This window comes from Andrographis paniculata, unplaced genomic scaffold (assembly GCF_009805555.1).
Source record: "Andrographis paniculata isolate CXL003 unplaced genomic scaffold, ASM980555v1 Contig71END, whole genome shotgun sequence".
Taxonomy (NCBI): Eukaryota; Viridiplantae; Streptophyta; class Magnoliopsida; order Lamiales; family Acanthaceae; genus Andrographis; species Andrographis paniculata.
The window spans coordinates 1,334,719-1,359,319 of NW_026137608.1; the positions used below are offsets into that span (position 1 = coordinate 1,334,719).

Genomic DNA, 24,601 nt, shown 5'->3' on the forward strand with positions numbered 1-24,601 from the left:
TGAGGAGGCATTTGATTCGGATCCGTCGGAAGCTAATTTGCTTCGGTGACAACATAGTGCAGCGGTTTTGACGCATGCAATTGCTTTGGAGGAGGCGTATTGGAAGCAAAATGTGGCGTGTCAATGGGGAGTAGATGGGGAATATAATTCTCGGTTTTTCATTCTATGGTCCGGGAGCGTCACCGACGGGCATCTATTTTTTTATGTGAGACGAAGATCGGTCATTGTTGACATATTCGAAGTTCAAAGATTCGGCCGTGAAGTATTTCTCGTCTATGTTTGGGGAGGAGGATGATGCAGACACCACAGGGATGGATGATCTTGCTGATCCTCCTTCGCAAGTACCACCGGAGGAGAATTTGCGACTTTTGGCATTGCCGACGCTTGCGGAGATTTGAAAGGTAGTGATTTCGATTGATCCGGATAGCGTGGCCGGCCTAGATAGTTTTTCAGAGACCTTCTATAGGCATTGTTGGGATATAGTGGGCCCGGATGTTCTAGCGGCGGTCTTGGATTTCTTTTTAGGAACCCTTTTTCTGAAATTTTACACGGCGACGATGATAGTTTTAATTCTGAAGAAAAAGGGTTTGATGTCTTTGGTGGATTATAGGCCGATTAGCCTATGCAACGTGAGTAATAAAATCATTACAAAGCTGCTTAGCATTCGGCTTGGTTCCTTGTTGCTGAGCTCCTTTCTCCGCACCAAAGCGGATTTGTTAAGGGGCGCACCAATACCGAACAATATTCTTATGGCATCGGAGATGGTGCATGATTTGAACATTAGAGGGGCTGCCCATAATGTTTTGATGAAGTTGGATTTGGAAAAAGCGTATGATCGGATATCTTGGAGGTTTTTTAGGCATGCACTTGTTCGGTTTGAGTTTTCGAAGAGATTAGTTAAACTTTTGATGGGTTGTGTGGAGACGGTTTGGTATTCGGTGTTGGTGAATAGAGACTTGGGTGGGTTTTTCAAATCTTCTCGGGGTGTGCAACAAGGAGACCCGTTATTGCCGACTTTATTTGTCTTGGCGGCGGATTTATTATCGAGAGGTCTTGAGCGTTGGTGGAGCATTTGATGTCAAGATTCTTTTGGGGATCATACCATGGCCATCTGCGGCACCATTGGAGATCTTGGGAGGATACCGCCAGGCCGGTGGAGGAGGGAGGTTTGGGTAATTAAAGGCTCTCAGATGTTGTGGAGGCATTTTTTTATAAGCTTTGGTGGCAACTTCGGGATGGTTCTTCGTTTTGGGCTCGTGCTATGAAGCACAAGCATTTTCGCTCATCTTTTCTGAGGAACACTCCATGCCGAAATTATAATAGTCTAGTGTGGAAACGTTTGTGCGGGGTCCGCAGTGAGGCACAATCTCGGATATTTTAGAGTCTAGGTCGGGGAGAGTGCTTCTTTTGGAGTGATATTTGGTGTGGGGAGCAGCCCCTACCGGTTCTTTATGACACTCACCCACCGGATTGTCTTGTTAGTGACATGTGGCTGAACGATTCTTGTGATTTGAAGAGATTGCGGGCGTACCTCTAGGAGTCCTTAGTTCGCCGGATTTCAAATGTCCCAGTTAATAGAGATGTTGATGATCGGATAATATGGAGGGATTCTAGCTTCAGGGTTTTTATTACATCATTGGCTTGGGATTCATGTCGGGGGCTTAGGCCATGAAGTTGGCTTTCGGGAGTTTTATGGCCGCACCTTCTCATCCCTACAATGTGGGTCTTTCTTTGGTGTTTATTTCACCGACTATTGCCGGTGGATGAGGTCCTTAGGCACTATGGTGTATCTATTGTGTCGAAATGCCAATGTTGTCGATCGGAGGAGACGATCTCCCACATTTCTTGGAGTTGGCAGCCATTCCGCGAGTTTGGCACCACTTTGCGGAGCTCTTTCATGTTTCTATGCCGGAGACACATGTTCCGCACCTTGTAATATCCTCGTGGCGATTATCAGTGACACATCCTCGGAGCATCCGGGCACTTATTTTTTTGTTAATTATGTGGTTTATTTGGACCGCCCGGAACGACGCTAAACACCGAGGTATCCTCTTTTATTCCGATAGGATCATTTGGCGTGTTCATTTCCATTTGCAGGTACGGAGGCATACCGACATACTTTGTTAGAAGAATTAGGAGAGAGATCTTGCCTTGGCGATGCGCCTTGGGTTTCAAAATCCTCCGCCGATTCCTCGACCTCTGGTTCTTGTCCGATGGGAGGCTCCGTCACCGGGATGGTTCAAATTGAACACTGATGGTGCATTAGTGAGAAATCTTGGACCGGCGGAAGCTGCAGGCATCATCCGGAATTCCTTGGGAGCGGCGGTCATTGCTTTTCAGTCGTCGATTTTTTTTGCGACGAATACCTTTGCGGAGTTAGAGGCGATTCAGAGAGGTGTTGACTTGGCATTGAGCATGGTCTCTTGCCAATATGGATTGAGACAGATTCGGCGACTAACATTGTTTTGATTTCTTCGTCGACATGACATTGGACTTTGCAGGATTTTCTTATCCGACTTCAATTGCGGCTCGCGACACTACGTAGCGGATTTTCCATATCTACGTACGACTTGATCCCCGTTTGGGATACGTAGGCAGCTCACTTAGGGTCAGCCGGAAAAAAAAAATGTTAAACAAATAAGAAGTTAGAAACTAATATTCTTATTTAAACTAGTATTTATTTAAAATGTAATTTTTAGTACAAGATACTTGCACGTGTCTTTCTGAAGAACATTTGATTTTTAAATAATTGTACAATCTTTTTCAATTTCATTCGAAATACCTTTGTCATAGTATCGGGACGGTCTTCAAGTTTTTTATTAGGAAGAAACTGCAAGTCATTTAAAATTTTTGGCCATTTTGGATTGCAGGTGAATGTTATGAAAAAATCTTGAGGTCCAATTGCTCTACATATGGCTAAAGAATCTTGATAATGTTGTATCATATTTCTTGCACTTGATTTGAAAGATGATGACATAATAATTTGCATTCCTACAGTACTAGAATTTGTATCTCTAGCTGCAACGGCATCTTCAGGACCTTGGTATAGAAATGAACATTATTGATTTTGATGCTTCTTCAAGTAGTTCAAACGTTGTTGTTCAATTGTAGCATAACAATCTACTGCAAGTTGGTTAAATAGGCTCCTCCCTGCAGTATAGTTGTACCTTCAAACTCTCTATATTGAAAACGATATGCCCAAAATTCTTTTATGGTAACTTGTTTAGAAGTTAAATTGCACGAAATTGGAACTCTTTATCCATCTGTTCCATAAGGGAAAAAGAAATGAAAACTGTAATGGTGTACAAGAAGGATGAGTTTCATTAATACGCTTCAAGTGTCCATCGTTCTTGCAAACAATGATATCTCGACTTTGGATATCTTCACTTAGTTCTCCACCGATTAAAGCAACAACTTCATTTTTTGTTGGTATTGTGTATTGTCTAGCATTTCGATCAATCCAAAATGGTGTATACAGAGATTTATGCTCTCATTGTGCCTTAGAACGTCTCTTGCAGAACAAAAAATTTGTACATATGGATTCAAATCATCCAACATTAACTTTAACCATTTGACTATTGAGCATATTTCTAGACTGAAATCTTCCTTTCTGAGAGCATTCAATCGATTTTCTATTTTTTTTTTCCGTATTTCAAATATATAATTGCACAAATTTATAGGTATCACTAAAAGTCGGAAAAAAATATACCCCCGTTTCATCTTGAACTGATTTTATCTATTTTACCACAAGTAGAAGTGAAACTGAAGATTGAATTCAAATATCTTACGTTTTCATAAAAAAAAAATGACTTCTTAGCATTTAGGTAAGAAGGTGAAGGTGGTAGCAACTTACCTCAGGAGTTTCTCTACTTCAGGATGTGAGATTTTTTAAAAAATTTAAATAAATAAATAAATATTATGAAATTTGTTTGGTTGCTCTGCATAGCAACTCAAGAGACCTCCACTCTCTCATATTTTATTATTAATACATATTTTATATTAATTTTATTTGTTTAAAATATATACTCCTTCCGTCCCATAAAAAAATACTATGGATATTTTGTGTATAGATATTTGAATATTAATTATTATATCAATATATAGTACAAAATAAAAGAAAATGACAAAAATACATCTTTAGTATCTTATAATACAAATAGCATGATATTTGTGGAGTAAATTATACAAATATAATAATATTTTTAATGTTAAATACAATGACGTAAAAAGCAGATGGTGTCCTTCTTATGAGACGGAGGTAGTATTATATTTTTATTTCAATATAATTTTATTCTTTACACAATGATATATATTTGATATATTTTTGTTAAAATTTAATTTTAAAATAAATATTTTTTTATACAAATATAAAAAACTTATTTTTTTTTGTGTTGATGTGGCGGAAAGAGAATATGACGTGGACTGATGTAGATGGTCTAAATATATAATTAAAAGATAATAATTATATTATATATATAAAAAAATAATTATTTGAAAAAAAAAAAAGCTTATCTCTATTTTCATAACTTGGGACGTCCGCAAGATTTGATTCCTCCATATTAGAGTTGTGTTCAGGAAAAGTACTTGATATAATTGTATCATCACCACTTTGTTAGTAATTTTGTTGTTATTGAATTTATTCGACGATAAGGAATACCGTATCGAGCTATCTTCGGGAAGGGTCACGTGAGGTGTGCGCTCGAGGATGCCTATACGATATTGAACGAAGTATAAAATAATATGATGAAGGAGAAAATTATGGTACATATTGTTTGTCAATTATTATTTTTCGGAATTAAATAATTAATTCTTGCATAAAACCTTATAAATTCAAATTTAAATTTGAATTGATAACTTTATGGAATAAATTGAATTTTCTCAATTTGAAATTAAAGTTGCATATTTTCATGAAAAGATTGTGCCTTTTGGATTTAAAATTCAAGTTGAAATCTTTTCGAAAAAGACACTTCCAAATTTATTAATTTATATCTTATCTTCACAAAATTTTTAGAGAGGAGATAGAAAAGAGAACGAGAGAGAATGAGAGAGACTGACAGAAAGTCATAGAATACTCTCAGGTCTCTCATTTCTCCAGGATTCTGGAAATTATGTTTTTCGTAAGCAAATAATCTGCCAATCGTTTACTTGCTCGATTTTTCGCCTAAAATTCGAGTGTTGCTTTGTTTTATCCTCGTACGAATTTCGTGTAACCCGAGCCGTTAATAGGGTCGAAATATCGTATAAGGAAAGCGAATCTACACGACTCAAAGTATATCCAAGATCGTGTATACCCTGCGGAATTCGATTTCTTCGTATTTTCATTCTATGCAGATTATTTATCCAACAATCTTATACGATATTTTCGAAAGATCTTGGATGCGATACTTTGGCGGATATGAAAATAAAATTTTGGAAAGATCTCCAAATTTGAGGATATTTGGATGTGATACTTTGGCGGATATGAAAATGAAATTTCGAAAGATGTCCAAATTTGAGGATAATGGAATCTATTATTTCCAATGATCAAATCCATAGAATTGATTTTAAAATTTGAAAATGAACTGACGTGTGTTCAAAATATCAATTAAAAAGAATAAAATTTGCATCTTGGAAAGAATGCAAACATTATTTTATTCGGTTGGGGAGACAGCTGCAATATATTTTGGCTTGTCTGCAGTGCAATTGATCATCGATCATCTAACGATTAAAAAGAAAAAATAAATAAACTGCAGCCCATGGCAAGGCAGATTGGAAGCACAGTAGAACGTCATTGGGAAATGATGTTGTATTCGAATATTTTTCCCTAGAATTTTATGGTGGTTTGTGAGGAAAAAACAACACCATGTAAGGGAATATGATTAAAAGGTTTCTTTCATCCAAGTTTCTGTACGAAGGATACGGGGAGGTGGATATAATTCTCAAATTATAATTTACATAAGAACTATTGAACAATATCGACAAAGGGATGTAATTATCCTTTGAGTATGGAATTAAAATTCCAATTGTTCAATTTTATACATATAAATGTATGTATAAATATTATGAATTGAACCTATAATTGTTTTACCAAATTGAGATGTAATTAATTTGAATAAATTAATTGATGTGTTTGCAAAACACATGAAATGAAATGAATTTGGTGTCCCTACAATTAATTTTGTATAAATTAATTTGTGAAGGGTTGGTTCAAAATTCTTTTATGAGAATTGGTTATCAGTGATTATTTAATAATCACTTGGGCACACTTTAAGAATCGTCAAATATAATTTTGACTGCAATTAAATGTGGAGTGCGTCAAATGCTTTGACAATAATAATAATTATTAGGATTATTATTTGTGCACAAAATTGGGAGTAATACTTTGATGGCTCATGAGGATGGCAAATCGCGGTTAGGCGTAAGGCTGTTGTTTATCATTTATTAAATGTTAGCGCGGTTTAAATTATCATGAAAAGCCAAAGCTTTGTATGTCAAATTGTATAGAGAGGAATCACTCAGATCCATTGGCCAAGAAACTGACATACAATATTTTATCGGGATGGTTAAAGTCCATTAAATTGTTTTAGTGTGAGACACCCAATTCCCTCCTAGCATTGCTGGGAGCTGAATTCAATGTGGAAAGCTCACGTTTAAAGGATTGGAACACACGTGATTTATTCATCCCTCAGAGTGTGTTCGGACTTGCAAGAAAGTTAGGTTGAGGTTTAGCCTCTTAATAATTTCTTTGAAAAATCGTCTTGCAGGGGCGAGACTAAAGAAATTACCCATACGAACATGAAATTTTGCCGCTTCAAGAAATGCTACGGACTTGACTTTCGATATGTTCGTGAATGGATTGGGACACATGGCTTGTAAAGTGTCAAGTGTAAATTGTTGGGAAAAGAAGCTTTTGCGTATTTTATCTTCATGTATTCATTATGAGTTGATAGGTTCAATCCTTGGGACACCTAGATTCTCGAATGCTTGGAATGTGTAATGTACTAAGATGGAAATTCAATCGTTATGATATTTTCATTTATGCATTAGCTTGTTGTATATGTTGAAAAGTTTGAGAATAAATCATGGATAACGACAAAATGGGGGAGGATTGTTGGTTATTTTGTTGTTATTGGATTTATTTGAAGATAAGGAATACCGTATCGAGCTATCTTCGGGAAGGGTCGTGTGGGGTGCGCGCTCGAGGATGCCTATACGATATTGAACGAAGTGTGAAATAATATGATGAAGGAGAAAATTATGGTACATATTGTTTGAAAATTATTATTTTCAAACGAGGAATTAATTATTTAATTCTTGCATAAAACCTTATAAATTCAAATTTAAATTTGAATTGATAACTTTATGGAATAAATTGAATTTTCTCGATTTGAAATTGAAGTTGTATATTTTCATGAAAAGATTGTGTTTTTTGGATTTAAAATTCAAGTTCAAATCTTTTCGGAAAAAATAATTCCAAAGTTATTAATTTATATCTTTATCTTCACAGAATTTTCAGAGAGGAGATAGAAAAGAGAACGAGAGAGAATGAGAGAGACAGACAATGAGAGAAAGTCACATAATCTGAGTGAAATATGCAGAATATTCTCAGGTCTCTCATTTCACCAGGATTCTGGAAATTATGTTCTTCATACGCAAATAATCTCCCAATCGTTTACTTGCTCGATTTTTCGCCTAAAATTTGAGTGTTGTTTTGTTTTATTCTCGTACGAATTTCATGTAACCGGAGCCATTAATAGAGTCGAAATATCGTATAAGAAAAACGAATCTACGCGACTCAAAGTATATCTAAGATCGTATATACCCTGCGGAATTTGATTTCTTCGCATTTTCATTCTATGCAGATTATTTCTCCAACACACTTTGAGAATTCTCAATTTCAAATAACAAAAAAATTTAGTAATTCTATAAAAAAAAAATAGATAAATGAAAATGGAATTTGATACTTTATGGAATATAAAATAATTAAATTTTATCAATAAAAAATATTATAAATTAATATCAACAACAATAAATTAGAATGTTATTTCATAACCAATATTTTCGTCGACACACACATAATATATCCATAGACAAATATAAATTGACATTTTGTCAAGAAATACCTATATGTATTTGCAATAGAATCAATTGAATAACAATAATCACAAGATTAGTATTTTCTTTTTTTTTAAAAAAAAAAATAATTAAATAGTAATATAAATTTGTAAAAGTAAATTTATGGCAATAAATTAATATTACTAACATTTTGATATTATATGAAAGGCTATTATTATAAAATTCAACTTATATAGCTCCTAAATAGATTCTTTTGAAATAGAAACATTTGTATCCAATTGTTCATTAAGAGATTTCATTCTTCTTTCTTGAATGATGTTAGAAACAAAAGCTTCAACTTGAATATTGCAAGCTTCACAAAGTCTGTAATATTTTTTTTCGATGTTGTCAATAATATTTTTCAGCCCAGCATTTTTATTTCTATTATATTGCTTCACACGCGTCTCCCTTCTTCTTTTTAATGAAGCAATTAAAAGCTCGTGTCGTATCCATCTGTAAAATAAGAATTCGTTACAAATTTAAAAATTTAATAAATATATTCAATTTGGTAGCAATGAAGTGAGTAGATTATAGTTCTCATAGATTGTCAAATCCTATATAACTATATTGAAGTACAACCCTAATTTGATCTAAAATAAATTTCCAGGTAATTGGTGTTCGGGCCATAATACATGAAAAATTCAAACGACACTCAAGAACTATTATAACTATTCAATTCTCAAAGCAACTCCAAAGTTCTTATTTTATTCTCATGTCTCAGGCAGAAAATTGATGGAGTAACCTAAAAGAGATATAAGATAATATAACCATTCTTTCTCAATTATATATAGGAGTAAATCGCAACAAATGTTTTTTTTTTTTTCTTTATTTGTTCTCTTTTAATTTATTATATTGGTTTAATTTCCTGCATACTTATCTTATTAAGCATGGTATTCATTAGATAGTGGATATTTCTGTTTGAAGAAGCTGATTTGATTTTTAATTTTACGAAGGAGATGTTTTGTATATGTATCTAATAATGAACTTTATATGTCACATCTTCATATTTTGTCAACCACATTGAAATTTACTCTTCTTTGCAAGGTGTAACTATAAAATGCCCTAGTGTATTTATTTATTTTATATATTGTTTGTGGCTGCAAATGGCTTAGCATTAGTAAGGTCAATCCCTATATATGCTTCCTGTTTTTCTTATATAGTACCCGTCGACCAATATTGTTATGCATACTAGCTAGACTTGCCCAATTACCCTAATGGAATAGCCATTGTTATGCATGCATCAGTTGTTTTACACTGGACATTTGTTTCAGATTTCCCTTAACAACTTAAATTCTTAACTATAATTGCTTAGCAAGCAGCAATTCAATATTTACAACATGAAAGAACTCATTTGCAGTTGTAACTGTATAGAATTAATTGTGCTAAGATTTTTCTTCACACTAAAATGGAAAATGATTTTCTTGGCTGAAGAGATAGCAGCCAAAATTAATGAATAAGAACACTTCATTTTATGTAATAGTAAAATTATGTCCTACAGCAGGAGGCATGGACCTTGTGTTCCAGAATCCCAAAGGGATCATCCCTATCCCTAGTGCAAGCATGTGTTCACATAAATATACAAAAGAGCCAAGCAGCCAATTTTTGAAAGAAAATCGAAATTATGGAATCAGCATCCAAACAGTTGTGTAAAATTTATTAATATGTTTATTATATTGAACAAGGAGAAGCAGATTGCATACATAACTAAAAAATGAGCTAAGAAATATTCAGACAAGTGAAAGGCATAGATCAAATGCACTTAAGATTCTGAAATGTATGATACATCAACTATCACATATATAAGTAAACTGTCGAAAGATTGAAAAACTCAATGTAGCATAAAACATATATCTCACATATAAATATAATATAGCATGGTTTCGACTGAGCTTTATTGCATGCATTCTCAAACTAAATATCTACATCAACAATTCAATTAACCTCAGAGGAGAGAATTGAAGAGGCAGTGATCAATAATTATCATATTGTCTTTAATATTAAACTCTGCAAAACTCTTGAAACGTCATATTTAACGAATTGATGTAGAATAGGATTAGAAAGAAATAATGGTATAATTACGACACAAAGCTTAAGAAACGATTTGATATCCAAAAACTCATCCTCAAGTGTTGGTTTTAAACCACTATGGAAGATAAGCAATTAAAAGTTTAAAACAATGCTTAATTTATAAGCTCGACATTCAACTGATTATTCTTCTCAACAATCCAATCAATATGAAAGCACAAAATAAGAAAAATCAAAGTTGTATATAGTTGCATCATATCGTTGTTTACATAAGAAGAATTCACTATTGATAGCATCAACAAAATAGCATAACTACATACAAAAGTTAGGTAGAAGATAATGCAAATAACCTTCAATTAGCCTAATCTTTCCAGAATCCGATGTTGGTGCGGGATGTCAACGGGAGGGAGTGACCAAATAGCTCAACCCAGTCGGCTGAGTGGGCGGTGCAGCATGATTTGTTGGTCAAGATCATGATTACAAAAGTCTAGGCTATGCGGCGGTGGTCTAAGAAATCAGGTTGCGAAAGTATCCGACGGTGTGACGGCTATCTGAGAAATCGACTCGGTGGATAGACGAGCCACAAAAGGTGAAAGGCATGATTGTAATAACAATACGTTAAATAAATAAATAAATAATAATAATAATAATTAAAAAAAAAATATTGCATACCACCATGTGAATTAAAATATAATATGTACGATACAATACAATACACTACCACGTATATACGTATATATAATGATACAATACTCCCTCCACATGGATATTAACTATAGTAAATTATTATTATTATTACTAGTGGGGAGCCAAACGATCAAATAATTATTTTGTTAATTTTTTTGCAAAATACATTACATTAAATATATATTTAAGAAATATTTATAAAATTATTCAATTGTTAAAATTACTGTTACCAAAAATAATAAATATATAAATTTGTTGTGCAATTTGTCACAATCATCTACTTTCTTATCATAAAAAAGTTATGCTTTCATTATACATACTTAATTACTTATATCTCGACAGTTACAAAATTAATTGTGATGAATAATAAGTATTTTTATACTTTAAACTAATTAGACCATGTCTTTCACATTATACTATGAGTCATCCAAAAGTTTTCAAATTTCGATTCAAAGATTTGGTAACCGATTTAATGCGGAAAACAACAACAACAATAATAAAAAATAAATAAATAACAAAAAGTAATTCAACAATAACCAAATAACTAAAGTTTATAATTATTATATAAAGATTAGTAAATATAATTATTTACCTCACGAACGAAGATCTGATAAACACATGAGCACATTCCTCACACCAATCAACGTGTAATATATTGCGAACCTGGTCTATCAAATATAGGCGTCACTTACATGTTAAATGCAAATAAAGTTATTAATGAATTTATAGTTACCTGTCAGCATAAAGTTGCGCACGAAGGGAAGATCTAGTCGGAACATGAAATTTAGGTGAGCATATTTCAATTTTAATGCCAATGTTCCAGTACTGTCGTATATTTCTAAGGGGATCGGATACAATGATGGATCGAATAAAATATTCCATACTTTCCCCCCATCGACTCGTTTAATGCGTGCAAGCACACGATAAAATTTCACCTGTACAGTTTTTGTTCAATTTCGTTCACAATTAAAAAAATGATTTTATGCGTATATTTAAATAATACAGTATGTGTACCTCATTTTGATATCGCAAATTAGCGATCTTAATTCTTTCGGAATTTGTTATGTTCAATAATTCTGGCATCGAAAATATTCTCGACCTAATGAATTCCATAATTTTTTGTGCAGAGCGATTGCGTGTGAACCTATATATATAAACTATTAATTGATATAGAATATGTGATAAAATAATTGAATATACTTCCATTACCAGTTACGAAGATCATCCATGTGTGGCGTATCATTGTTTATATACAATTTTGTGAAATGATGCGTATAAACAATTGGACCTGTTCAAAATGAATACTATGTAATTAGTCATATACTAAAAAAAATACAATATTTAATATGATAATCATTTTATAATTTTGCAATGTACTGATTTCACCAGGACACCACATGCGAGTAACGTTGTTTCTTCCTTCATCGTTGCTTTCAATTTATCCTCGTTAGTCATGGCTAGATTCCCTTTCAAAATTACTGGAACTGTTGTCAAACTTATTAATGCATAACGTATAATTAGTTTATTTATTTATTGAATTTGTATTTGAATAGTATAAATAAACATATAATGTAATAAGAATCCACGTCGCTACCTTTTATCCAGAAGTATAACTCCGCACGTTTGGTGGCCATCTTTAAACACAAAAGAATCATCTACATGGCAACAATTCTATAATATCTGCACACATGTTATATGAAAGTAAATAACAATGATATATATCTAGTATATATTATAAGTAAAACTTACCAATCAATTGATCCTCCATATCTACATAAGATTTCATATCATTTAAGGAGATAATATTAACAAAATCTTTTGGGAAGATACCATTTTGATCAACTGCATGTTCAATAATTGTGTCTTGACGCAGCAGTAACTGGAATGGCTGGGGTACTATTTTGTGTTTATTGTCAGCAATTATTACCTTCATTTTATGAATACGGTACACGTTGCCTTCGTGAAGTTTTGGAAGTAGAATAGGAATGTTCATTTCGTGTACCACGCACCTTGTATTGTGAATCCCTGCAAAATATATAAAATAATCTCACTTATTCTATTACTATAGCAACATTACAAATAATATATGATATGTAATTTATGCTTTTCGAATAAGATTAATGGAATGCTTACATAGGCGTCAATGAATAAAAGCTTCAAAATTCGAATATTCGATCTTGGAAATCGTGTGTCCACCAATCGAATCAATCGTGCTTTTATAGTAGCATCATAGCACTCGAGAGTCAAACTCGCAATATCTGAATATTCTTCACATGTACGGCCTGTAAATTTATATGGACAAATAGCAATATACCATTATAAATAATGACATAATTATTTTATGAATAAGACAAAAAAATTCTTTGCATTATTATTTGAATAAATTGTAATAGAAAATAACTCTTACGTTATCAGAGAAGCGAGTACTTCTAGATATACTATATTTCTAATAGCATTTTCTGGTACACCATCTTTATTATGAATGAGTATTTTTAACCCTCTTGGATGCGTAACTCTTGATAGTGCAACATATAGCATCCCATGGCAAAATACAGGGTTTGACAAGTACAGTCCAACATTTTCAAGTGTTTGTCCTTGACTTTTATTAATCGTCATTGCAAACGCCATTTAACCGGGAATTGTCTTCTTTTCATTTGAACGAATGTTTGACTTGCACTTGTTGTGAATACAATGTGTGGTATTAGCACGTCTTCCCCCATATGTGAACCGTTCATAATCCGTGCCGACAAAACTTTGTTGCCCAACTTTAGTATTGTAAGTCGAGTTCCATTGCATAGGCCCAAAGATTGGTTGAAATTCCAAAGAAGGATTACTAGTGCTCCTTCTTTCAATTCCAAACAATGGTTTAGGAAACCTAAAATATTTATAGTATTCAGCAACTCTACATAATGTATATTTTCATTTGTATGTTGCGCTTCCCCAGGGATTATGCTATCAACACTATAGTATTGTCGTGGTTCACCTGGCAGCATGGATAACATCATTGAGTTGTACCGTTCTTTTAATTTTGGATATGTTTCGCTTATTAAGGAGTGGATACCATTTCGATTTTCATTTATCAGAAATGCTGAAGGCATTTCAATCCAATCAGATTCAGTATCATCATCAAAACGCAAGAATTTGGTTTTCCCCTCCCCAACCTTATTTATCCAATTTGCGAAGTTTTGCGGTTCGTGATCTGATCGTCTTGTTCCATCCAACGACATTAGTCTCATATTTTTTTTCAGATGCAATATTATTGATCGAAGAATTTTGGAGATTTTTAAAAATATCTTTTAAGATACAAAAAAAAAATGATATAGGTATAAAATAAAAATAGTTTCGTGCGTGTTCGTGTAGTAGCTCCAAAAATTTCGTCAAAAATAAAAAATATCTTTAACCGGTGAGTGTCCGGTCGAACTCAGGAAATATGTGAATATGCAAATACAACATATAGGTTAGAACAATTAAATAATTAACTGGCAATAATATTAATCAGTAAAATTAAACAAACTAATTCTACACTCATCTAACCTAATTAGCAATCCATGGCAGGTAGACTAAAAACAACATAACATAACTACATCATTATCAACACTAAGAGGGTCAATTAAATTAGATAATAACCTAAACTAAAGCTATCTAAAAAAAGTTAAATAAAACTAGCAAATTCAAGCTAAGTCAGAAAAAAAAAAAAAATAAATAAAAGCAGCAAACAAGCCGCAGCAATATGATAAACTAATCTAATATGCAGGAAGAATTACAGCAAATCACAGGAATAAACAAGCAGCAAGTTTGAGCTGGAACTTATATTGCAACAATTAAAAAACACAACTAATATAACTAAACTTAAAAGCAGACCTACAAAACAAGCTAGACTAGAGTAATCTAAGATAATACTAAGCTAACATACAACACTATCAGAACACCAATTCACAGCAGAAAACTCACTATATCGACTAAACTATGTTAATAACGACTAGATTACAACTAACTACTAACTAAAAGAGCAGCACAATATAATTCAATATACAACATAAATTACAAAATACTAACCTAATCTAACATACAGAATATTACAAACAAAATTGAACTAAAACAGCATAATATCTAAAGCTAAAAACTAATTAACAATATAGAATTGGACAAATCTAACTAATTAAGCAAACTAATTCTACACCTATCTCAACTAGTGCTAACCGAACTAACTGGAAGCGACTAAGACTAACAAACAACAAACTAACTATGCTAATTGTCTAACCATAACTAAGGATTAAACTAAGAAAACTAAGTGCAGCAAACTAATATATTACATAGCTTCTAACCATTAATATGAAAATTATCCTAATCAACTAGATTTACAACTACTAATTATCTAAGAAGCAATTATTCTACAAACCAACAAATTAGCAATCAATAAATTAACGGCATAAATAATCAATAAGGGAATCAATAACTTCCCTCATTCATGTCTTGCAGCCAGATTTTTTTTTTCAAAATTTTTTTTGGTGCCGATGACTTCCCTCCTCACACTTGAGTTGTTGTTCGCCCTCGAACAACCTTGAGTAAGCTCAGGAGGGACTGCAATCAAAACAAACATTATTTTTAGCAGCAAAAGATGAGATACAGTCACATTATTTGTCAAAGAATTCAAGAGATACACTAAAACTCCCTTTTCAAAGTTACATGAGTCTTCTTGCTTCGGAATTTTCAAAGCAGTCTCCTCCTCAGCGTCAATTCACCACAGAATGAATCTGAAAATTTCAGATTTTGCAACCACCAGCGACTGTTGTATGCAGATTTTTATCGAATGCCCTCAATTATCAATCCTCAAATCAAATGAATCCAACACAGCCTGCAATCAGCCCTTGGAGGTTGTTCGTATCTTGTCTTAAATTATCGATTAATCCTAAAATCATCATCAGAAATAAACTCACAACTCATCGCAATTCACCAATCATATACCAACTATGTCTACAAATTCGACAACTAAGTCCAATCTAAACTAAATCCAAATTCCAACATAATTTTAATCCTAATCACAACTACAATAAACATCAATAGGATGACACAATCCAATAAGGAATTAAAGGCACAATCTAATCCCAAAACAGTCCTGCAAAATTTCAGATTATTAATATTATGTTTGAAATTAAGAAATTCGATGAAATTAGGCAAGAGAATGTAAAATTGAGTAATACAACCTTTTCTCGATGTTTACCATCTCTGTGTGGAAGGAATAATTGAGGATTTAGAAGCTGCTGGAAATGGGGAAGGTGACGGGCGACTTCATCATCCCAGTGAATGAATTGTGGTGAATGAATTGTGGGATTACAGTGAAGGATTAGGGCTGGAATTATGGCTATTGATTCGAAATCTGAAATCTCTTTCTCCTAAGACTATGTTTGGGAATTTTCTTTGTAGACGCCGACAAACGAAATGAACTTTTGTCCAAAATAAAGAAGAATAAATTCATAGCTTCGCTTGCAGGAGGGACTGTTCTGTGCCGCTTTACATACAGTCGCTTCGCTGCAATTGCCTGAAATTGGCTTAGCTGCAGACCGCTCACCTTTCCTGCTTGTTTTCGCCGCTTGGCTGATGAAGGAATTTGAGAATCGCGCAAGCGGCGACCCCATGGCTTGAGCGGTGGTTTCCTATGGCTAGGAGAAGACATCAGCTTTCACATCTCTAGTAGCAGCGGTGTAGAGAGGACTTCGAGTCACCGCTTGCGTGCGGAGTTCCCAAGAACAGACGTCCGCTTCAATTTTTATCATACAAGAGGGACAAGCGGATCATCGACTAAAGTCCTGAATGAACAGAAAATTATTATTAATATTATTTATTATTACAGTTATTATTATTATTACTAATATTATTTATTTATTATTATTATATATAGAAGAGAAATAACACAGAGCAGCCGCAAAGGCTGAGGCGCTGCTGCAGATCTTTTTTTTTGAAATTTTTTTTTTATTTTCTCCGAAAGATACATTGCCGTGCAGGTTTGATCCTCGAAGGATATTGCACTCTCGAAACCTACAACGCATACTGCCGATGGATTAGATGTTCAAAATAAAATAAAATAAAATTCAATATTAAAATTAAATTAGCATTAAACTCAATATTTTCCAATTAAAACAAAGATACTAAGCTTATTCCCCGGCAACGGCGCCAAAATTTGATCGAAGAATTTTGGAGATTTTTAAAAATATCTTTTAAGATACAAAAAAAATGATATGTATAAAATAAAAATAGTTCCGTGCGTGTTCGTATAGTAGCTCCAAAAACTTCATCAAAAATAAAAAATCTCTTTAACCGGTGAGTGTCCGGGTCCAACTCAGGGAATATGCGAATATCCTATATTTAATTAGAAACGAAGTGCAATGAGTTAATGCAATCGAAGAACTGAAAAGATAAATTGCAGAAAATAAATCTAACTAAAAAGTGATAAAATATACATATCTCGAAAAGGATGAAGCGAGGCGTTTGTGTCTGACTTTTGCGTTCCTTAATGGCTAGATTTCCATGGATGAAATGAGCGGGATGACGATGGCGTAATAGCGAAAAATATATGTATAATTACGGGGTGGCTCGGAGGAACGAACGTGATCACATTTGCTCGCATAAGCCGATTCTCGACTTGGTTGGTACTCGACCTTAGGGGATTTACAATGAGGCTTCAGCGACACCCGGCGAAGAACATTATAAGCAAGAAACTCTACTGTCACTAGAAATGTCTGTAACCCAATAGACCACCACCTATGCCCCATGAATTATTCTTTCAACCGTTCCGCTAGTGGCTCTACCCCTCTGATACCTCTCTTTAATCAGAATTGAATTCAGAACAGCAACTAAGCAGGTCGACGAGGCTCCCACGTACTTAGCTACGTTGAACTACCCGGAATTTGTTTGTGACACAAAAAAGGGCAGAAATAGTCTATTCTTCTATTACCTTTCCGCAACCTTGTCGAAATCCAACTTGAACAATTCAAATCGAACATGGAATTTTGGTGAAGGTGAGGTGGAGAAATATGATAGGAATTTTACTAGCTAAAATAATATGCAGGAATTAAAAGAAAATGAGGAGAAAATCAGTTTGCTCGCGATACAAAACCGAAAATCTCGTATTATTAAACTAGATAAAAATATAGGAGAAAAGAAATGTTAAAAATGGATTGTATGAAATGTATATTATTGTGTATATATGGTGTATATATGTGTGTTTATAGGGGATATTTATAGGGGGAAAGCTTCCAGAAGCTTCGTGGTTACAACTGCCCATAAATAACTACTTCTAAAAATAACTACTAACTACCTCCAAAAATAGGTACTAACTACCTCTAAAAATAACCATAAATAACTACCTCTAAAAATAGCTACTAACTACCTCTAAAATAGCAACTAATATAACTACTAATAACTTACTAAAACTACCTATTTTCTAGAAGGTTTTAGAATAAATATTACACAAAAATAGCCAAAAATTGGCTAAGTGATGATGCAGGAATTAAATATGGGAGCTGGGAGAGTGCAGGAATAAATGCAGGGTGACTGGAATAAATGCAGGAGCTGAGGGAGGTTGGGCAGATTTAATGCAGCCGCCGCTTGTTTTCCGCATAGCCGCCACCGCTCACTTTCATGCAGAGATTTCCGCTCCGCTCTCATTTCCGTGCGCCGCTGCTCACTTTCTGCATTGGTGACTGTTTTTCGCTCCTGAAGCTATTTTTTCGCTTTTTAAAGCCAGTTTTGAACTCCCAAACAAACATTATTTCACCTGTATAAATAATAAACACCTTATAAATATTTATTTAAATAAATAATAAATAAAATTAATTTAGCCAAAATTAAATACTTAAATAGCACATAAATAATGCTTAAAATAATCATTCAAGAAACACATCAATTAATATAAATTATACACTAAAATAATTATAAATTACACCTAAAAACTAATGAATTAATATTATACACACAAGATGAAATAAATACATTTATTAGAGTAAATTAACATAAATAATACCAAAATCCGACATAAATAAATAAATATAAACTATAAAATGTGGCAAAATCAAGAGTTATCAATTATGCACTTGCTCCAAAGAGGTGAATTTGACAATGAAGCAGCGACAATGGCTTCATGATTGCCTTTTGTTACAACCGGTAGGATTTGTCGGAAATCACCGCCCAAGACACATAATTTGCCACCAAAAGGCTTATCGGAAGTATAGTTCGACGAACTTTTCATTTTGTCTTAGAGCGTTCTACTAATTGCTTCAAAGCAATAGCGATGTGCCATTGGTGCTTCATTCCATATTATTAATGAACTTTCTTTAATTAGCTTTGCCAGGTTTGAGTTGATAGTAACAGAACAATGCGATACTTCATGCAATTTGAATGGTATCTTGAAACGTGATTGTGCTGTCCGACCTCCTGGTAGTAATAAAGTTGCAATGCCAGAGGATGCCACTGAAATGACGATATTTTGTTCAGATCGGAACTTTGCGATTAATGTTTTATACAAATACGTTTTACCCGTTCCTCCTCCACCATTGACAAAGAAAAATCCACCGCAATTTTTCTCATGAACATTCATTATGACATTATATATGTGGCGTTGATCCTCATTCATTCCATGAAAAAAAGAATGGAAGGTTTTCTCTTCTTGTTGTACGTTGTAATCGAGTTCTTCATGTATCAATCTGTTCGAGGGAAATGCATAAGATGTAGTTGATGGATGTGGCATAGACAGAAAATCTATAAGAGTTCTTCCATTTTTCATTAGTATTGTCTCTATTTCCCGTAGACACCAATCCTTTGGAAGTTTTTCAGAAAGAATAATATTAGTTCGCGATTCTCTTTTGAAATGATATATGAAGTCGTCGACCATAGATTTCCAATGTGCTTCCCATCAACAAACAGGATTTGTGATTTCAGAAAACATAAGCATAGTTGCAAACATATCGCGCAATGCTGGTGATGAAGCCCAGCTCGTAGCTTCACCTAATGCCTCGTGGTATTCATTATCATCATCAAGTAGGCCACGTGCCGCACATGCCTCTTTGAATGTTGTATTATATTTCCATTAAATGTATGAATATCTTCATAGTTCTCAGCTCCACAAACTATATAAAGCAACATCCGTATATAATATTTTTCTCCAAAATTCGGATGGGCATATGGCAATCTCCCTATGCTTCTCCCACGTTTTCTTATAGTCCATTTTTTGTTCCTTTTATTCCATACCCATTCACTGATGAAATCAACGTATGTTAATCTCTTTGCATCGATGTTGTTTTTGTTAGCTTCAAACCATTTCATCAACATTGTATCTCGAATTCCACCACGATTGAGAAAATTTGGCAAATTGTCTCTGTCATTGAATGTGACAAACTATTGGTTTGGTAGGTGGTATTGCAGTCGCTCAACTGGCGGAGAGTGTTTTTGCAATTCAAATTCATATATTTTCCAGCAAGCTTCTATTGCTGACACATAACGACAGTCAAGATATTGTTTGATTTCATCCACTAGTTTTGTTTTTTGTCCAATTAGTCTATTTTTTTGGATAATGTTTGATGCATCTTCCATCCATCATACATGGAGATTTTGGATTGTAAATTCCACAAGGACCATGAATCATATTTCTTGTTACCGTATCATATGCCAGTGAATCAATATTCTTGTCTGGTATTTCAACGCATATGTAACGGTCTATGTCTTCTGTAGCAATTGACTTGAATTCACGTGCCAATGTTGTTGTCATATGTGCATGCGGTAATCCTTGTTTTTGAAATTCAATAACTTCAACATCTGTGAAACATATAAAAAGTTAGAAACTATTGTTCATATTTAAACTTGTATTTATAATTTTTTAGTACATGATACCTGCAGTGTCTTTCCGAAAAACATTTGTTTCTTAAATAATTATACAATTTGTTTCAATTTCATTCGAAACACTCTTGCCAGAATATCGGGACGGTCTTCAGGTTTTTGATTAGGAAGAAGCTGCAAGTCATTTAAAATTTCTGGCCATTTTGGATTACAGGTGAATGTTATGAAAAAAATCAGGAGGTCCAATTGTTGTGCATATGGCTAAAGCATCTTGATAATGTTGTATCATATTTCTTGCACTTCCTGTGAAAGATAATGGCAGAATAATCCGCATTCCTACAGTACTGGCATCTGTATCTCCAGCTACAACGGCGTCTTCAAGACCTTGGTATAAATCTGAACATAATTTATTTTGATGTGTCTTCAAGTAGTTCAAACGTTGTTGTTCAATTGCAGCATAACAATCTACTGCAAGTTGGTTAAATAGGCGTCCTCCCTGCAATATAGTTGTACCTTCAAATTCTCTATGTTGAAAATGATATGCCCAAAATTCTCTTATGGTAACTTATTTAGAAGTTGAATTGAACGGAATCACAACTCTCCATCCATCTGTTGCATAAGGAAAAAGCAATGGAAACTGCAATGGTGTATAAGAATGATGTGTTTCATTAATACGCTTCAAGTATCCTTCGTTCTTGCAAATAATGATATCTCGACTTTGAATATCCTCACTTGGTTCTCCACAGATTAAAGCAGCAATTTCATTTGCTGTGGCCATTGTATATTGTGTAGCACTTCGATCATGCAAAATGCATATACGGAGATTTATGTTCTCATTGAGCCTTAGCGCGTCTCTTGCGGAACGAAATATTTTTACATATAGATTCAAATCATCCAACATTAACTTAACCCTTAGACTATTGAGCATATTTCTGGACTGAAATCCCTCTTTCCGAGAGCATTCAATCGGTTTTCTACTTCATTTTTCGTATCACAAATATATAATTGCACAAACTTGTAGGTATCATCATAAGTCGGCAAAAGAGAACATATTCGGTGATAATTTTCTCCAGAAATACGGAAAAAATGTACTCATCTTCCATCTTGAACTGATTTATCTATTTTACCACCAGTATAAGTGAAACTGAAGATCAAATACAAAGATCTTATATTTTCCATAAAAAGCCGACTTCCCAACATATTGTGTAGGTAAGAAGGTAAAGGCGGTAGCAAAGGCAGCCGTATCTTTCCGCTTTGACAACACAAACTGAAATTTGGGAATTCTTTACGACTTTTAAGAACTTTCTCCTCGAACCACATAAATGCACCACAATGGCGACATATGATATCTTGTTCACCGAGTAACAATCTTCGAGTTGCAGGTTGTCTTAGGAAACGTGGTATAACTGATACATCTATTTTTTTATATATAAGTAAATGCATATCTTGTTAAACTGTGTAAATATGTATATATATTACATATATAATCAATGTTAATTTTATTTATTAATAAATATATATTATATTTTTTATTCCAATATAATTTTATTCTCTACATGATGATATATATTGATATATTTTTGTTAAATTTTAATTTTAAAATACATATTTTCTATATAAATATAAACAATATGTATTTTTTGTTCATGTGGTGGAAAAAAAATATGATGTGGACTGATGCAAATGAACTAAATATATAATTAAAAAATAATAATTATATTTTCTGATAAAAAAAGATAATATTTATATTATATATAAAAATAATAATTAATTGAAAAAAAAAGCTATAGTCTATTTTCATAACTCGGAATGTTCGCAAGATTAGATTCCTCCATATTAGAGTTTAGTTCCGGAAAAATACTTGATACAATTGTATCATCACCACTTTCAGAACTACCTATTTCAAATAACAAAAAATAAAAAAAAAAATTACTAATTCTATATTTAAAATAAAAAAAATAAATAGAATTGAGTACTATGTGGAATATAAAACAATTAAATTTTATAAATTAAAACAATATTATACATTAATATCAAAAACAATAAATTAGAATATTATTATATAATTAATACCTTCGTCGACACGCACAGAATGTAGTTGAGATGATTCGACAGGCAAATATAAATCTACATTCGGTTGAAAAATATAAATTTGTAAAAATAAATTAATATTATTAACATTTTGATATTATATGAAAGTATATTATATAAAGTTCAACTTATATACCTCCTAAAGTAGATTTTCTTAAATAGAAGTACTTGTATCCAACTGTTCATGAAGAAATTCGGTTTGTCTTTTCTGAATGATGTTAGAAACAAAAGCTTCAGTTTGAATATTGCAAGCTTCACAAAGCCTGTAATATTGTTTTTCGATGTTGTCAATAATATTTCTCAGCCCAGCATTTCTACTTGTATTATATTCCTTCACAGACATCTCTCTTCTTTTTTTTAATCGCGCAATTTTGTTAAAGGCTCGTGCCGTATCCATCTGTAAAATAAGAACTCGTTACAATTTAAAAATTTATTAAACATATTTAATTTGGTAGCAATGAAGTGAGTAACTGTATAGATCATAGTTTTCACAGGTTTTCAAATGCTCTATCAAGTACATCAAAGTATAACCATAATTTCATCTAAAATAATATGTTTATTGTAATGAACAGCAAGGAGAACCAGATTGCATACATAACTAAAAAATAAGGTGAGAAATATTCAACACATCAAATTCATTTGATGTAGCCCTCTGTTCAAACAACAAATCAAGCAAACAAAGAAATTTTCCGTATATACAAATAATATTTTAAGAAGAAGATATGAGATATTGAAAGTTCATCATATATATATATAGGCAATTACACACGTGGAGATAATTAAGTATCATATATTCACCCAAAATAAAATTAAAGCTGACAACAAAAGGTGAATTGCAGTGTCACCATAATCTTCACTGCAAGCAATATTATTTAAAAAAAATTTGTAATGGAACCAAAAGATGACATGAACTGCGAATTTTACACCCAGTAACTCTTTGGAAAAACTATAACATATTGTAACTTCAAAGTATAATACTTCAACATAGACAGTTTCCTTTAATATATTCCATAGTCATTTTACACCCAATAACTCTTTGCCCCTCTTAAACTCACCCTCAAGAGAAGACTCTCACAGAACAGAGAAAAACTAAGAGAAATATTATTAACCCCACAACATATTTTAACTTCAAAGTATAATACTTCAACATAGACAGTTTCCTTTAACTCTTTGCCCCTCTTAAAATCACCCTCAAGAGAAAACTCTCACAGAACAGAGAAGAACTAAGAGAAAGATTACCAACCCCACATGGCGCAACCCAATCGGCGGGTGTGGCGATGCGCAGAGATTTTCTGGTCGGAGATCATGATTGTGAAAGTCGGGCTGTATACCACCTCAAGAAATTATATACACTACAAGAAATTAAATATAAAAAAAAAAAAAAAAAAAAATTGTATACCACCACAAGAAATTAAATATAAAAAAAAAAGAGAAAAAACTATATAGCAGTACTTGGCAACACAAAACCGGTAAATATATAATATATACAATACGATTATTATTATATGTATATATAATGATACAATACTCTGGACTCCGTCCACGTGGATATTAACTATAGTAAATTATTATTATTATTATTATTATTTGTCTTTAATACTGAAAACATAATAATATTTGTTTACTAAAATGAAAAAATAAAAAATAAAAATATTTTTATGATAGTCTAAAAGGAAAAATAAGCACAAATAAATAATAATATTTATGATAGTCTAAAAGGAAAAATAAGCACAAATAAATAACAAATATATTACTCTGTCTTCGGTTCAATCCAAATGGCTTTTAGATTTTGTAATACTACTGGGGGAAACATAAAGTCGCACGGATTAATAGTCGTAGAATAACACGGAGGTATATAAGTAACCGCATGATAAAA

The 24,601-nt window shown here is 32.9% G+C and overlaps 1 long non-coding RNA gene across 18 annotated transcripts; it reads right to left on the reverse strand.

Moving 5' to 3' along the window:
- Positions 1-10,311: 10,311 nt before the first annotated feature.
- Positions 10,312-16,592, reverse strand: LOC127265094 (uncharacterized). 18 transcript variants are annotated; one of them, XR_007841889.1, is made up of 10 exons: positions 16,011-16,592; positions 15,493-15,715; positions 12,940-15,387; positions 12,401-12,831; positions 12,193-12,301; positions 12,016-12,094; positions 11,821-11,950; positions 11,540-11,741; positions 11,399-11,469; positions 10,312-10,670 (listed from the first exon to the last, which is right to left on the reverse strand). It is a non-coding gene; the product is annotated as an uncharacterized LOC127265094 (long non-coding RNA). The 18 variants fall into 18 exon arrangements; XR_007841885.1 differs by having other exon boundaries at positions 12,940-13,088; positions 13,214-15,715; XR_007841900.1 differs by having other exon boundaries at positions 12,193-12,284; positions 12,401-12,486; positions 12,734-12,831; positions 12,940-15,715.
- Between the last annotated feature and the right edge of the window lie 8,009 nt (positions 16,593-24,601).